Source organism: Aegilops tauschii, chromosome 2 (assembly GCF_002575655.3).
Source record: "Aegilops tauschii subsp. strangulata cultivar AL8/78 chromosome 2, Aet v6.0, whole genome shotgun sequence".
Classification (NCBI taxonomy): Eukaryota; Viridiplantae; Streptophyta; class Magnoliopsida; order Poales; family Poaceae; genus Aegilops; species Aegilops tauschii.
Window position 1 is genome coordinate 470,849,806 of NC_053036.3, and position 14,052 is coordinate 470,863,857.

At 47.6% G+C, this 14,052-nt stretch overlaps 1 long non-coding RNA gene across 1 annotated transcript; it reads right to left on the bottom strand.

The window, feature by feature from the left end:
* Nucleotides 1-5,581: 5,581 nt before the first annotated feature.
* LOC141042059 (uncharacterized) lies at nucleotides 5,582-11,463 on the bottom strand. Its single transcript, XR_012203870.1, has 2 exons — nucleotides 11,007-11,463; nucleotides 5,582-6,168 (listed from the first exon to the last, which is right to left on the bottom strand). It is a non-coding gene; the product is annotated as an uncharacterized lncRNA (long non-coding RNA).
* Between the last annotated feature and the right edge of the window lie 2,589 nt (nucleotides 11,464-14,052).

Below are 14,052 nucleotides of genomic sequence, written 5' to 3' on the forward strand. Positions count from 1 at the left end.
AAAAAGTCATCAAAGGTGGCATGGTGTCACGTCATGGCACATATATGTCGTGGTAAAAACATTATCCAATTTGGGCCAAGCTTTATTACAAGCCTCTTACAAACTGGAGCTTCTCTTAAAGAAGCCTCATGGTTCCGATAGGGAAACATGTTCCCCTTGTCGCTAAACGTAATCACTGCCTCTTTTCGCCTTGTATTTTCTTCCACGGGCAACATGGAACGGCATGATATCCATGCTGAAATTTAAACTTATTCAGGGTTCGTTTGGCCTTTTTATACACTAATTAGGTTTCCTAGGCATTTAATGTCCATAATTCAAATTTGAACTACAAATACATGCTCCAGTTCACCAAAATGGCTATAAAAATTATACATGTGTCCTTGGGTGCATGTTTAGGTCCCATGCCAGGAATGGGAATGAATTACAACCATACTGGTGTCCTGGCTCATCCTCAAACATTTCGAATCTTGGTTTTTAAATCCCCATAAATCCAAAACTCACTAGAAAGTCATCAAAGGTGGCATGGTGTCACGTCATGGCACACATATGTCGTGGTAAAAACATTGCCAATTTGGACCAAGCTTTCAAACCTCTTACAAACCGGAGCCTGTCGCAAGAACCCTCGTGGTTTTGATAGGGAAACGTGTCCCCTTGTGGGCCAAACAATAATCCCTCCCTCTTCTAGCCCTGTATTTTCTTCTACACGCAACACAGAACAACAGGAGATTCACGCTGAACTTTGAAATTATTCAGGGTTCGTTTGACCTTTTTTATTCATTAATTGAGTTTTCTAGGCATTTAATGTCCATAATTCAAATCCGAACTACAAATACATGCACTAGTGCACCAAAATGGCTAGAAAAAACGTACATGTTTCCTTGGGCACATGTTTAGGTCCCATGGAATGAATGGGAACGAATTAAACCGTCTCGCCGTCCTGGCTTGGCCACAAACATTGCGAATCTCGGTTTCTAAATCTCTGTAAATCCAAAACTCACCAGGAAATCATGAAACTTGGCATGGTGTCACTACATGGTACATATAATTGTCCAATTTAGGCGAAGCTATATTACAAGCCTCTTACAAACCGGAGCCTGTCGCAACCCTCGTGGTTCCGGTAGGGAAACATGCCCCTCTTGTGGCGAAACGATAATCGTTGCCTCTTCTCGCCTTGAACTTTGTTTTCTACAGGCAATATAGAATAACAGGAGTGTCGTGCTGAAATTTGAAACTGTTCAGGGTTCGTTTGGCCATTGTATATATTATTGTTTAAGTTTTGTATGCATTTAATGTAGTCCATAATTCAAATTTGAACTACAAGCACATGCTCCAGTGAAGCAAAATGGGTGGGAAATCGTACATGTGTCATTGGGTGCATGTTTAGGTCTCATTTAAGGAATGGGAATGAATTACAAACTTGTCGGCATCTTGAAACATTGAGAATCTTGGTTTTTAAATCCCAGTAATTCAAAAACTCACCCAAAAAACATGAAACTTGGCATGGTTTCATGACATGGCACATATATGTCGTGGTAAAAAATTGTCCAGTTTGAGAAGAGGCGCATATATTAGTAGCCAACGAAGTCCTTTTTGAAACAAAAAGATGACACGTTAATATCGCAAACGGTTGTATTATATTAACCGTGTCAAAATTTAACCATAATCGGTGGCGTGCGTGCAGCTGTTTGATTAGACGGGACAAGCGCGAGAAGTCCATTGTGCAGGCTCGACGGGACGCGTGCGAGCAGTCCGCCACGCAGGCTCAACGGGATGCGTGCATCCGGTCCACCTCGCAGGCTCGACGGGACACGGGCGAGCAGCAAGGCCGCACATGCTCATCGGGAAGCGAGCTCTTTGACCTCCATGCACCTGGACGCCGCCCACCTCACTCATAACTTCTCCATTGATGGGTTAATTAAAGCACCTGGACGGAGGGTGTTTACTTGTGATCCCATGGCAGCATTTGCTTTGTTCGTGTTTTCAAGTCGTATTCCGCCCTAATTTAAATTGCCACATAGGGCAACGGATAATACGACTAAAAATAAAATGGAAACGGATAATATGACTACAAATTTACAATGGCGCAGATAATAATTGTCTTACATATTCCAGATAATTTAAAATGCAACACTCGGCAAAGCCGGAAAGACACGGGGGCAAGAGAAGAAGGAAATTGCAGACAACGATCTGGGTCGCTACTGTCTCAACTCGTTGATGGATCGCCGGGCGACGACATCCTCCAGCTCCTTCTTCAATTCCTCACTACTTTGCTTGAAAGCAGCCACGGATTCCTCCACCTCCTGCTCGCGCTCGATCCGGAGCTTCCTCAAGTCACCCATCAGTTCCTCGACGACCGCTGTCAGCGTCATCCCCGAGGCAATGCTCTGCTTATGCAGCATCTTCCAGCTGGCGGCCTCCTCCTCCTTCTCGGCGAGCGCCTTGAGGAGCTTCGCAGTGTCACCCATGAGTTGCTCGACGAGGCCGGTCACCTTGTCAACCAAGGCATCACTGATCTTGAGCAGCTTCATCAAGCCGTCAACTAGCTCCTCCTGCGTAGTGACACCAGCAAGAATGTCGTCGTCGCCGGCGAAGGACTTCAGGAACGCCAGCTCATCGCGATGGCCGACGCCACAAATGCGCTTGTGAGAGCCCTCACGTGCCCGTGAGAGCTTGTTCGAGGGCTCCGTGGCGCGCCGGGACATCTCTGCTGCGGCTGTGGCTTCGCGGCGGGACCTCTCTAGTGCTTCCGCGGCCTTGGTCTTTGCTTCCTGGTTATATGTCCACCCTAAACTCCTCCTACCGGTCATGGCGGAACGACTTGACACGAAAGACCAGTTTTGTGGATGATGAGGAGAGGAACTGTGAAGTAATTTTTGAGTGGGTAGTTTTTATAGCCCGGTGCTAAGTGTGAACACATATTAGTTTGATAGGTGTGAACAGATTTGCAATTACTTATTGCGTTGTAATCTGCAATGTGACGAGAAACAAGGTCAAAATTTATTGATGGCAGAAGGTTGACCACGTGGTTGCTCGCCGTTGGGGTGGCCGCGGCGCTCTGCTCGCATCCATCCGAGCGTTTTGCTCGCCATTGAGGCGCCGCGGCGCGCTCCGTTCATCCGAGTTGGCTGTTTGCCACGTATCACACACATCTTGTTAAGTTGAACCGTTTCTGTTGTGTTCCCTAATCGAAAACAGTTCGTCCGAGTGAACCGTATGCCGTATATCACACACACACTTTGATCTGGCTAACCATTTCTGTTGCACTCCCTAATAGAAAACAGTTCATCGGAGCGAACTGTATGCCATATATCGCACACACATTGATATGGCTGCCCGTTTTTGTTGTTCTGCCTCATCGCAAACAGTTTGAATGGATTAACTGTGTGCCCTGCATCACACACACAACTAAAATCTGAACCGTGTTTGATGGCTCTGCCATCGCAAACGTTTTGCTCCCGTTTTGACAGTTTTTTTACATCCCCGTTTGTGACTAATGCATCGCACACAGTTTCGTAAAGGGGTCTCTGATCGTAGTGTCGCGTTAGCAGCATCCTGCAGTAGTGAATGGTGTTGAGTTGTCTCCCAACAAGCACCTTTCTTTAATGCCTTTTTAGCTAGGCATGATAATTTCAATGATGCTCACGTAAAAGATAAGAATTGAAATGCAAAGAGAGCATAGTGAAGCATATGACAAGCACATTTAAGTCTAACCCACTTCCTATGCATAGGGATTTTGTGAGCAAATGACTTTTGGGAGCAATAATCAACTAGCATAGGAAGGTAAAACAAGGAAAACTTCAACACTTTCAACACTTAGATAGGAAACTTGATATTATTGCAATATGTAAGAGCACATGTTCCTCTCTCATAATAATTTTCAGTAGCATCATGAATGAATTTAACAATATAACCATCACATAAAGCATTATTTTCATGATTCATAAGCATATAAATTTTATTACTCTCCACATAAGCAAAATTCTTCTCATTCATAGTAGTGGGAGAAAACTCAATAAAATAACTATCATGTGAGGCATAATCCAATTGAAAATTAAAATCACGATGACAAGTTTCATGGTTATCATTATTCTTTATAGCATACATCTCATCACAATAATCATCATAGATAGCAACTTTGTTCTCATAATCAATTGGAACCTCTTCCGAAATAGTGGAATCATCATTAAAAAAGTCATGACCTCTCCAAATCCACTTTCATCAATATAATCATCATAAATAGGAGGCATGCTTTCATCATAATAAATATTCTCATCAAAACTTGGGGGACTAAAAATATCATATTCATCAAACATAGCATCCCCAAGCTTTTGGCTTTGCATATCATTAGCATCATGGATATTGAAAGAATTCATACTAACAACGTTACAATCATGCTCATCATTCAAAGATTTAGTGCCAAACATTTTATAGAGTTCTTCTTCTAGCACTTGAGCACAATTTTCCTTTCCATCATTTTCACCAAAGACATTAAAAAGATGAAGCATATGAGGCAACCTCAAATCCACTTTTTTGTAATTTTATTTTGTAGACTAAACTAGTGATAAAACGAGAAACTAAAAGATTCGATTGCAAGATCTAAAAATACACCTTCAAGCACTCACCTCCCCGGCAAAGGCGCCAGAAAAGAGCTTAGTTGACGGGGTGTGGGTGCCTCTAACCTAGCCTCCCCGGCAACGGCGCCACAAAAGAGCTTGATGTGTACTACGCAACCTTATTCTTGTAGGACAGTAGCAAATTTCCCTCAAGTGGATGACCTAAGGTTTATCAATCGGTGGGAGGCGTAGGATGAAGATGGTCTCTCTCGGACAACCATGCAACCAAATAACAAAGATTATCTTGTGTCCCCAACACACCCAATACAATGGTAAATTGTATAGGTGCACTACTTCAGTGAAGAGATGGTGATATAAGTGTAATATGGATGGTAGATATAGGTTTTTGTAATCTGAAAATATAAAAAACAGCAAGGTAGCAAGTAGTAAAAGTGATCGAAAACGGTATTGCAATGCTTGGAAACAAGGCCTAGGGTTCATACTTTCACTAGTGCAAGTTCTCTCGACAATGATAACATAATTAGATCATATAACAATCCCTTAACGTGCAACAAAGTGTCACTCCAAAGTAACTAATGGCGGAGAACAAACGAAGAGAATATTGTAGGGTACGAAACCACATCAAAGTTATTCTTTCTGATCAATCCATTGGGCTATTCCTATAAGTGTCACAAACAACCCTAGAGTTCCTAGTAAAATAACACCTTAAGACACACATCAACCAAAACCCTAATGTCACCTAGATACTCCAATGTCACCACAACTATCCGCGGGTTTGATAATACGATATGCATCACACAATCTCAGATTCACTATTCAAACCAACACAAAGAACTTCAAAGAGTGCCCCAAACTTTCTACCGGAGAGTCAAGACAAAAACGTGTGCCAACCCCTATGCATAAGTTCACAAGGTCAGAGAACCCGCAAGTTGATCACCAAAACATACATCAAGTGGATCACGTGAATATCCCATTGTCATCACAGATGAACACATGCAAAAAATACATCAAGTGTTCTCAAATCCTTAAAGACTCAATCCGATAAGATAACTTCAAAGGGAAAACTCAATCCATTACAAGAAGGTGGAGGGGAGAAATATCATAAGATCCAACTATAATAGCAAAGCTCGCGGTACATCAAGACCGTGCCAAATCAAGAACACGAGATAGAGAGAGAGAGAGAGATCAAACACATAGCTACTGGTACATACCCTCAGCCCTGAGGGTGAACTACTCCCTCCTCGTCATGGAGACCGCCGGGATGATGAAGATGGCCACCGGTGATGGTTTCCCCCTCCAGCAGGGTGCCGGAATAGGGTCCCAATTGGTTTTTGGTGGCTATAGAGGCTTGCGGCGGCGGAACTCCCGATCTAAGTTTCTTTTCAGGGGTTTCTGTATTTATAGGAATTTTTGGCGTCGAGAACAAGTCAGGGGGGTCCACGAGGAGCCCACAAGGATGGAGGGCGCGCCCTCCACCCTTGTGGAGGCATCGTGGCTCTTCTGGCCAAACTCTTTTGCTTCGGGGGCTTCTTCCGGTCCATAAAAAATCATCGTAAATTTTTAGCTCAATTGGACTCCGTTTGATATTCCTTTTCTGTAAAACTCAAAAACAAGGAAAAAACAGAAACTGGTATTGGTATTGGGCTCTATGTTAATAGGTTTGTCCCAAAAATCATATAAAATAGCATATAAATGCATATAAAACATCCAAGATAGATAATATAATAGCATGGAACAATCAAAAATTATAGATATATTGGAGACGTATCATCCATATACATCACAGCAAAACGGTCGTGACGAACGTGTTCTTCGCATGCTCAATGAGTGTGTTCACGCTTTGCTCTTCCACGCGCATATGCCTGCCCGGTTTTGGCCCAATGCTCTTTCCACTGCTACACTTCTTCTCAACATCTGGCCTTGTAAACCTCGGTGGAACTACACCCCTCATCATCTCCTATTAGGGTCACCTCCGTCATATGATGATCTCCATGTTTTCGGTTGCCTTTGTTATCCAAATATCACAGCCACGGCGCCGCACAAGTTGGCACCTCGCTCTCTAGCCTGTGTCTTTCTTGGGTACCGACCCAACACCAAAGGCTTATGCTGCTACGACCCGGAGTCCCGTCATGTGATCGTGTCTCGGCACGTTTATTTTTATGAGGTTGTTTATCCTTTTCAGCGGGTATCGACGCCTTCCGCGCCTTCTCTGGATGCCCCTCCTCGACGGGTTCATGGATCCCTTACGCTCCCTCCACCCCGTCACTTGGGCGCGGTTGCGACCCCGTCAGAGTCTCCGTCCTCGGTCGTGGCCTCGCCGCCCTCGGAGGTTCCCCGGGCCTCGCTGGGCCCTCACCTCTCGGCTCTAGAGGAGCCGGCCGACTCAGGACCGGCCCTGCTCCCGGCCCCGCCCCCAGCCGGGCCCTCGGGGGTCTCGTCCCCGACCGCAACATCGCCCTCGTTTGGGTCTCTGCGCACCTCGCGGTCCTTCTCACTGGCTCAGGAGGAGTCGGCCTTCTCGGCCCCGTCGGCGCCTTCGTCGCCGTCCCCGGCCGGGCCTTCTGGTGCCTCGTCGGCCACGCCACCGGCCTCGTCGACCACGCCCTCGACTCCGACGATAGTGGCCTCGCCCGCGTCCTCCTCATCGACCGAGCCGCCGGTCGTGGCCCCTCGCCGTGGTCCATGCTCGCCTCCGCCGCCGCGTCACCACTCCATGGTGACGCGTGCCAAGGCTGGGGTACATCAGCCGCATCCGCGCTACCACAACCTCAACGTCACGACCATATCTCCAGTTCCGCGCTCGGTGCGTTCTGCGTTGAGTGGTCCGCATTGGACCGCCGCCATGCGCACTGAGTATGATGCTCTTGTCGCCAACCGGATTTGGACCCTTGTTTCTCGTCCTCCTGGAGCGAACGTCATCTCCGGCAAGTGGGTTTTTCATCATAAACTCCTCCCGGACGGTTCTCTCGACAGGTACAAGGCTCGCAGGGTTGTGCGTGGTTTGGCACAACGTGCCGGTGTTGACTTCTCCGATACTTTCTGTCCGGTTGTCAAACCCTCCACGATCCTGTTGTCCTCCAGCTGGCCGCCTCTCGTCGCTGGCCCGTACATCAGCTCGACATCAACAACGTTTTTTTGTACGGCCATCTTCAGGAGCGGGTTCTCTGTCAGCAGCCGGCCTGGTTCGTTGACCCTCAGCATCCGGATGATGTTTGCCTGTTGTCACGGTCGTCATATGGCCTCAAACAGGCTCCGCACGCGTGGTACCAGCGTATCACGGCGTTCCTCGGTCTTCTCGGGTTTCGCAGCACCACCTCTGACACGTCATTGTTCGTGCTCCATCGGTCTGATCATGTGGCTATGCTTCTGCTCTACGTCGATGATATTGTCGTCACTGGCTCCCGAGAGGATCTTCTTCACGACATCATTGGTCATCTTGGCTCTGAGTTTTGATTGAAGGACCTAGGCGCGTTGCACTTCTTCCTCGACATTAATGTGCGACGCGATGCCTCTGGGTTCTTTCTTCACCAGGGGCAGTACGCTCTTGATCTTCTGGACTGTGTCGGCATGACTGACTGCAAGCCGGCCGCCACGCTTGCTGAGGCCAAGCCGAAGCTCTCCGCCACCGCTGGCCAGCCCGCTGCTGATGCCGCCCTCTACCGCAGCATTGTTGGCGCCCTTCAGTACCTTACGCTCACCAGACCAGACATCCAGTTTGCGGTGCAGCAAGTTTGCTTGCATATGCACTCGCCCCGTGATGTTCACTGGTCCTTGGTCAAGCGCATTCTTTGGTACGTTCGCGGCACGCCAACCTATGGTCTTCGTCTCCGCGCCTCTGCCTCGACTGAGCTTATTGCTTATACTTACGCGGATTGGGCTGGCTATCCTAACACTCGACGTTCCACGTCCGGTTATTGTGTCTTCTTCGGTGACTCTCTTGTCTCTTGGTCCTCTAAACGGCAGCCTACTGTCTCCCGTTCGAGTGTTGAGGCCGAGTACTGAGTTGTTGCCAACGTGGTCGCGGAGACTTGTTGTCTTCATCACTTTCTTGGTGAGCTTCGGATTCCACTTCCGAAAGCCACTATGGTCTTGTGCGATAACGTGTCGGCCACCTACCTCACGGCTAATCTGGTGCAGCACAAGCACACTAAACACATTGAGCTCGATGTTCACTTTGTGCGCCAGAAGGTTCAGTTGGGTCAGCTTCGAGTTCTTCATGTACCGACTACCCAACAGTTTGCCGACATCATGACCAAGGGGTTGCCAACTGCTGCATTCCAGGAGTTTCGTTCCAGTCTTTGCATCGCCGACACTTCGACTGCGGGGGGGGGGGGGGGGGGTGTTGAAACGTGATACCTATTATCTCTAGCCTTGTATAGTTGATTCCTAGAGATATTGTAGGGTTAGTTGGCTTGTCACGCAAGACACCACCTGTATATATTCTAACAGACTCTGATGAATGCAATTGAGTTGCATCCTATAGTCTTCTACAGCGCCTACGCCCTGCAAGCCAAATGGCTTTGGCTGCGCAAGACCAACCTCACCCGTTCGTGGCTGCACCTTCACATTCCTTGCAGCCCGGTCGTGCAGGCCATCTTTCGGGCCTCCACTACTTGGACGACTGGCGATGGCAATTCCTGCCTCTTCTGGAATGACCACTGGATTGATGGGGCATCTGTTGCCGAGCTGGGCCCCTCGTCCATGTTCTGGTGCCTCGCCGGCGCTGCAAGGCACGCAATGTGGCCGCGGGCATGGCCAACCGCGCCTGGATCTAGGACGTGCAGGGCTCCCTGGGCCCCGAGGCCCTCGTGCAATACATCTACCTCTGGACGTGGCTCAGTCAGACCACTCTTTCCGACGCCTCGGACCTCCTCACTTGGCCTTGGACGCCGAACGATGCGTACTCCGCCAAATCATGCTACAAATCCCTCTTTGCCGGTTCCATGATCGAGCCCTACTGGAAGCTAACATGGAAATCTTGGGCACCCCTCCGCGTCAAGATCTTCCTTTGGCTAGCCTTCCAAGGACGATGCTAGACCGTCGACCGCCTTGCTCGCCGCGGCCTCGCCCACGCCCCGTTGTGCCTTCTCTGCGACCAGGAGCCCTAGACCACACTACTAGGAAAAGGGCTATAGATGGAATGGCCACTAATGGTGCACCAGACACGTCGTGGCCATGGAGCACCTCCTCGCGGGTTGCTCTTTCTTTCGTCAGACATGGCACGAGGTTCTATCCTGGTATCGCATCACCGACACCCCACTCCTAGGCCTAGGGCTGGACTTCCGCGACGGGTACTCCCTGGATGTGCAAGACGCGCCCACATCCTTGTGACGCGGTTTGGCCTCGCTGATCATCCTCACATCCTGGCGTCTCTGGAAGGCGCGGAATGCCTGCGTATTCAACGGAGCGACTCCCTTGATCCCCCTCCTAGTCAACGACATCAAGGAAGACGTCCGCGAATGGGCCGCCGCCGGAGCCAAAGGGCTCGGCAACATGCTCCTACCTCCGTAGTGATCGACAACAATATGTTCGAGTTTAGCAAAGATACGTACACGGCTAAGTGTATGAAAATCCAAGAGAGAATTGTAAAATCTATGCGGGGACTACCGCATGCCTCATCTCTTTGTATGTGCCAATGTAGCGAAAATCCATCTCTACACCCGAGCTGACGAAAAGAGTCAAAACAAATATTAGAAAAATTCAAAAAATTCCAATTTTTTTGTGTGGTAGACAATTTGATGCGTGAGACCCGATTTGTCTTTTTTCTGAGAGCTGCTCAGATGTCCAAATGACTTATAATTTGGAGCAGGTATCACGCATCAAATTGTCTATCACACAAAAAAATTGGAATTTTTTGAATTTGTTTTCAATTTTTTACGAATTTTTTTCTAACCGGGTGCAGATGAGCCTGGGCACCGAAACGCCTTACTCCCAATGTAGTTCTCACTCACGCCCTCTCGCGTATGTGCTTACGGGACTATCCTGTAACCGTCACATCTTTTTTCTTCCTATCAATGCAATGATACTCAAAGCTTTTGCGTATTTGCGAAAAAGAATGTCTGAGCGCGGTTGACGAGGCATTTCAACAAGCACGTATCTTTCCGTCCGAAAAAGCTTGTCCCTCAAATGAATGTGTTGTGATACATCCATTTAGGACATCTTCAATGGTTGTAACATAGTTGTTGGTGAATTTTGACACATAGGATTTTTTATGATGTGACATACAATAAATAAAGAATGAGAGAGCACCTTATTTATTATCTCACATCCTATTGGGCAAAACTAGATACAACCTATTTTAGTAGTTATATGTTAAAATGTTGACTGATAACATGACATATTTTACCAATAAAGAATAAACTAACCAACAAACTATTAAAGATGCCTTTAAGGGGCAAGTTTGGGACCAGTTTTTTGGGACGAAGAGAGTACCTATCACGCGGCGGGGAGGCCCATGAGGGCGGCGTCCAGGATGACGGCGCGTACCTCACTGGAGTCGCAGACCATTGTGAAGAGCATATAGGCTGGTGTGCGCCCGTACGCCGTCACCGCGAACCCGTCGCCGACGTGAGACACGGCGCGCGGCCATGGCGCCGATGTTGAGCCACTCCTCCTGTGTGGACGGAGATGGAGAAGAGGAGGAGCAGGAGGCCGCCGCACGTCGTCCAGAGCGAAGGGCAGCCCGCTGTGAGGAATCCTATCCCGTGGTGAGTGGCTGAGCGCTGCCTTTTTTTTATGGGAATAAGCTTGTATTCCACTTATCCTTGGGCTGCCGTCTCAGCAGTCATCTTGGCATCAGTTGCCCAAACAAAGAGGGGCACATCGGCACCCATGGCATATTGTGCCAACACATGTGCAGCCTTATTACAGTCCCTAGGACAAAACATAAACTCATAACGCTCAAAAGAGATATGGCATAAACTCCTTGCTTCTCTGAAGAGAACACCCAGCTCCGCAGCATCACACGCTCGACTTTTATTGCGTTGATCATAGTCAGTCAGGCAGTCCGGTTCAAATATGACCCACTGTGCACCTAAATCAGCAGCTCCTCAATAGCTCGTACACAAGCAGTCACCTCCGCTTGACGGGCAGAGCCGACATGGTTCATCTTGCCTGCAGCAGCTGCAAGGAAGTTTCCATGATCGTCCTTGCCACAAAGCCCCACGCCCCTGACTCCAGGTTTTCTCCTGGAACGCAGCATCCATGTTTGCAGCCGGTGGAGTCTAAACCTGATGCACTGCAGGCCGGCAGCTTGCTGAGAGCAGATAGATGCAAAGTCCCTCGGATGGTTTGTGATAAAGGAACTAACTTCGTCAGCTGATTTCTGCTTCTCGCCTGCATTAACTTTATTCCTCGTCGTCCACCAGTCCCGTAGGATAGGAGCACAGCAACACGCAGTTTCTTCTCATGTGACAGTGAGCAGACTTGCCTTATCATTTCAAGCGAACTTTGGCATTGGCACAACGCTAGACGGACATCCTCCGATCCAATCATTTCAAGCGAACTTTGGCATTGGCACAACGCTAGACGGACATCCTCCGATCCAGTCCTTGCTCTCTCCACACAGCCTTCACATTTGTGCATTTCAGAAACAAATGCCCGCCATCCTCATTGAGTCTCAGACACATAGGGCATCTAGTATCTAGCTCAATATGCCTTCTCTTGATGTTCATCTTTGTTGGAAGGCTATTATGTGCCAAGCGCCAGAGGACCATACAAACCTTACCCGGAAGCTCCAGTGTCCACAAGTGACTCCACGGAGCCGTATTCAGGTTTTGTCCGCTCGATGTTGCCGCATCTTGAAACCGACTCGCCTCCTTCAGGTTCACGCCCAGTTGGTAAGCGGATTTCACTGAAAAACCCTTTTTGTCATAGTGCCATGATATGAAAATCTTCCATGTCCGCTCTCAGGGGGTCGCCAGAATTACTCGTGCATCATCCTCTCCTTCACCAGCTCCTCGTCCCATGTTTCTGAAACAGGATCAATCAACTCGTTTACTTTTGTGATAATTGACTGGCCCTGGTGTGCAACAGGAACAGGTCGTCTTGTCGTTCCCCTCGGCATCCACGGACCAGTCCATGCATTCACCTGCGTACCATCTCCAATTCGCCACACAATTCCCTCCTTGAGAAAGTCACGGCCACGAAGGGTACTCCTCCAAGTGTAAGACATGCCTGCTTGCTCCCTGGCTTCAAGAAGTGAGCAATTTGGAAAGTACTTGGCTTTGAGAACCACAGTGTGCGAATAGGCGAAAGCGTCTCACCCTCGTTGTGAGGGGGCGCGTTACATGTTATAGGCAGCAGGGGCGCACCTCCCTGATCATAGCGCATACAGGTTGTTGAAAAAGATTACAACTTGGAGAGGAAGAGATAAGGAGATAAGAGAGGTTACAAGATAAAGAGATTCTTCCTAACAACCTAGTCTATCTCCTGGTGCGCCATCTCTAACGTGACATATGTGTTTAACACCCTCCCTTAATCACAACTTCATCAAGTTGAGATTATGTTTGAAGTCTTCAAAGCTTCTTGTGAGCAAAGGTTTTGTGAATCCATCTGCAATCTGATCCTTGGAGTGCACAAAACGTATATCAAGTTTCTTCTGAGCCACCCGTTCTTTCACAAAGTGAAAATCAATTTCAATATGTTTGGTCTTAGCATGAAACACTGGATTAGCAGACAAGTATGTAGTACCCAGGTTGTCACACCATAAACATGGAGCTTGACTACTTTTTACACCAAGTTCTTTCAGCAGTGATTGCACCCATATGATCTCAGCTGTAGCATTTGCCAGTACTTTGTACTCTGCCTCTGTACTGAATCGAGAAACAGTGGCATGTTTTCTTGCACACCATGAAATCAAATTAGGACCAAAGAATACGAAAATACAAAGATGAACATGGGTGCGCGCGCACCCATGTGAATAGTAAATTCATAAAAAATACAAGAAAAAATAAAAAAATCTGAAATTTCGCGGTATGAATCTTAGTCGATCATTCTACTCACGTGTGAAGTTTCAGGATGTATTAACACCCATGGTATTCTTAGTGAAGAAAATACAAATGCGATCATACTATTCATTAAACAGTGTTTTTTAATATAGCTTTGATTTTGTCATTTTTGCCCAGATTACCACGGACGTGATTTCTTCGTGAAACTTCATATGCGAGTATACCGGTTGACTATGTATATTTAAAAAAAAATCAGATTTTTTTTATTTTTTCTAGCATTTTTTTGAATTTACTATTCATAAAGGGTGCGCGCGCACCCATGTTCACCAAATCCGCGTCCCAAAGAATACTGCAAAGCCACCAGTGGACCGTCTGTCATCCAGGCAACCTGTCCAGTCAGAATCTGAGAAAGCACTCAAAAGTGTGGATGATGACTTGCTGAAATTCAGACCAATATTCAGAGTGTTCTTGACATATCTAACAATACGCTTTGCAGCAGTCCAGTGAACTGTGGTGGGTGCATGAAGAAA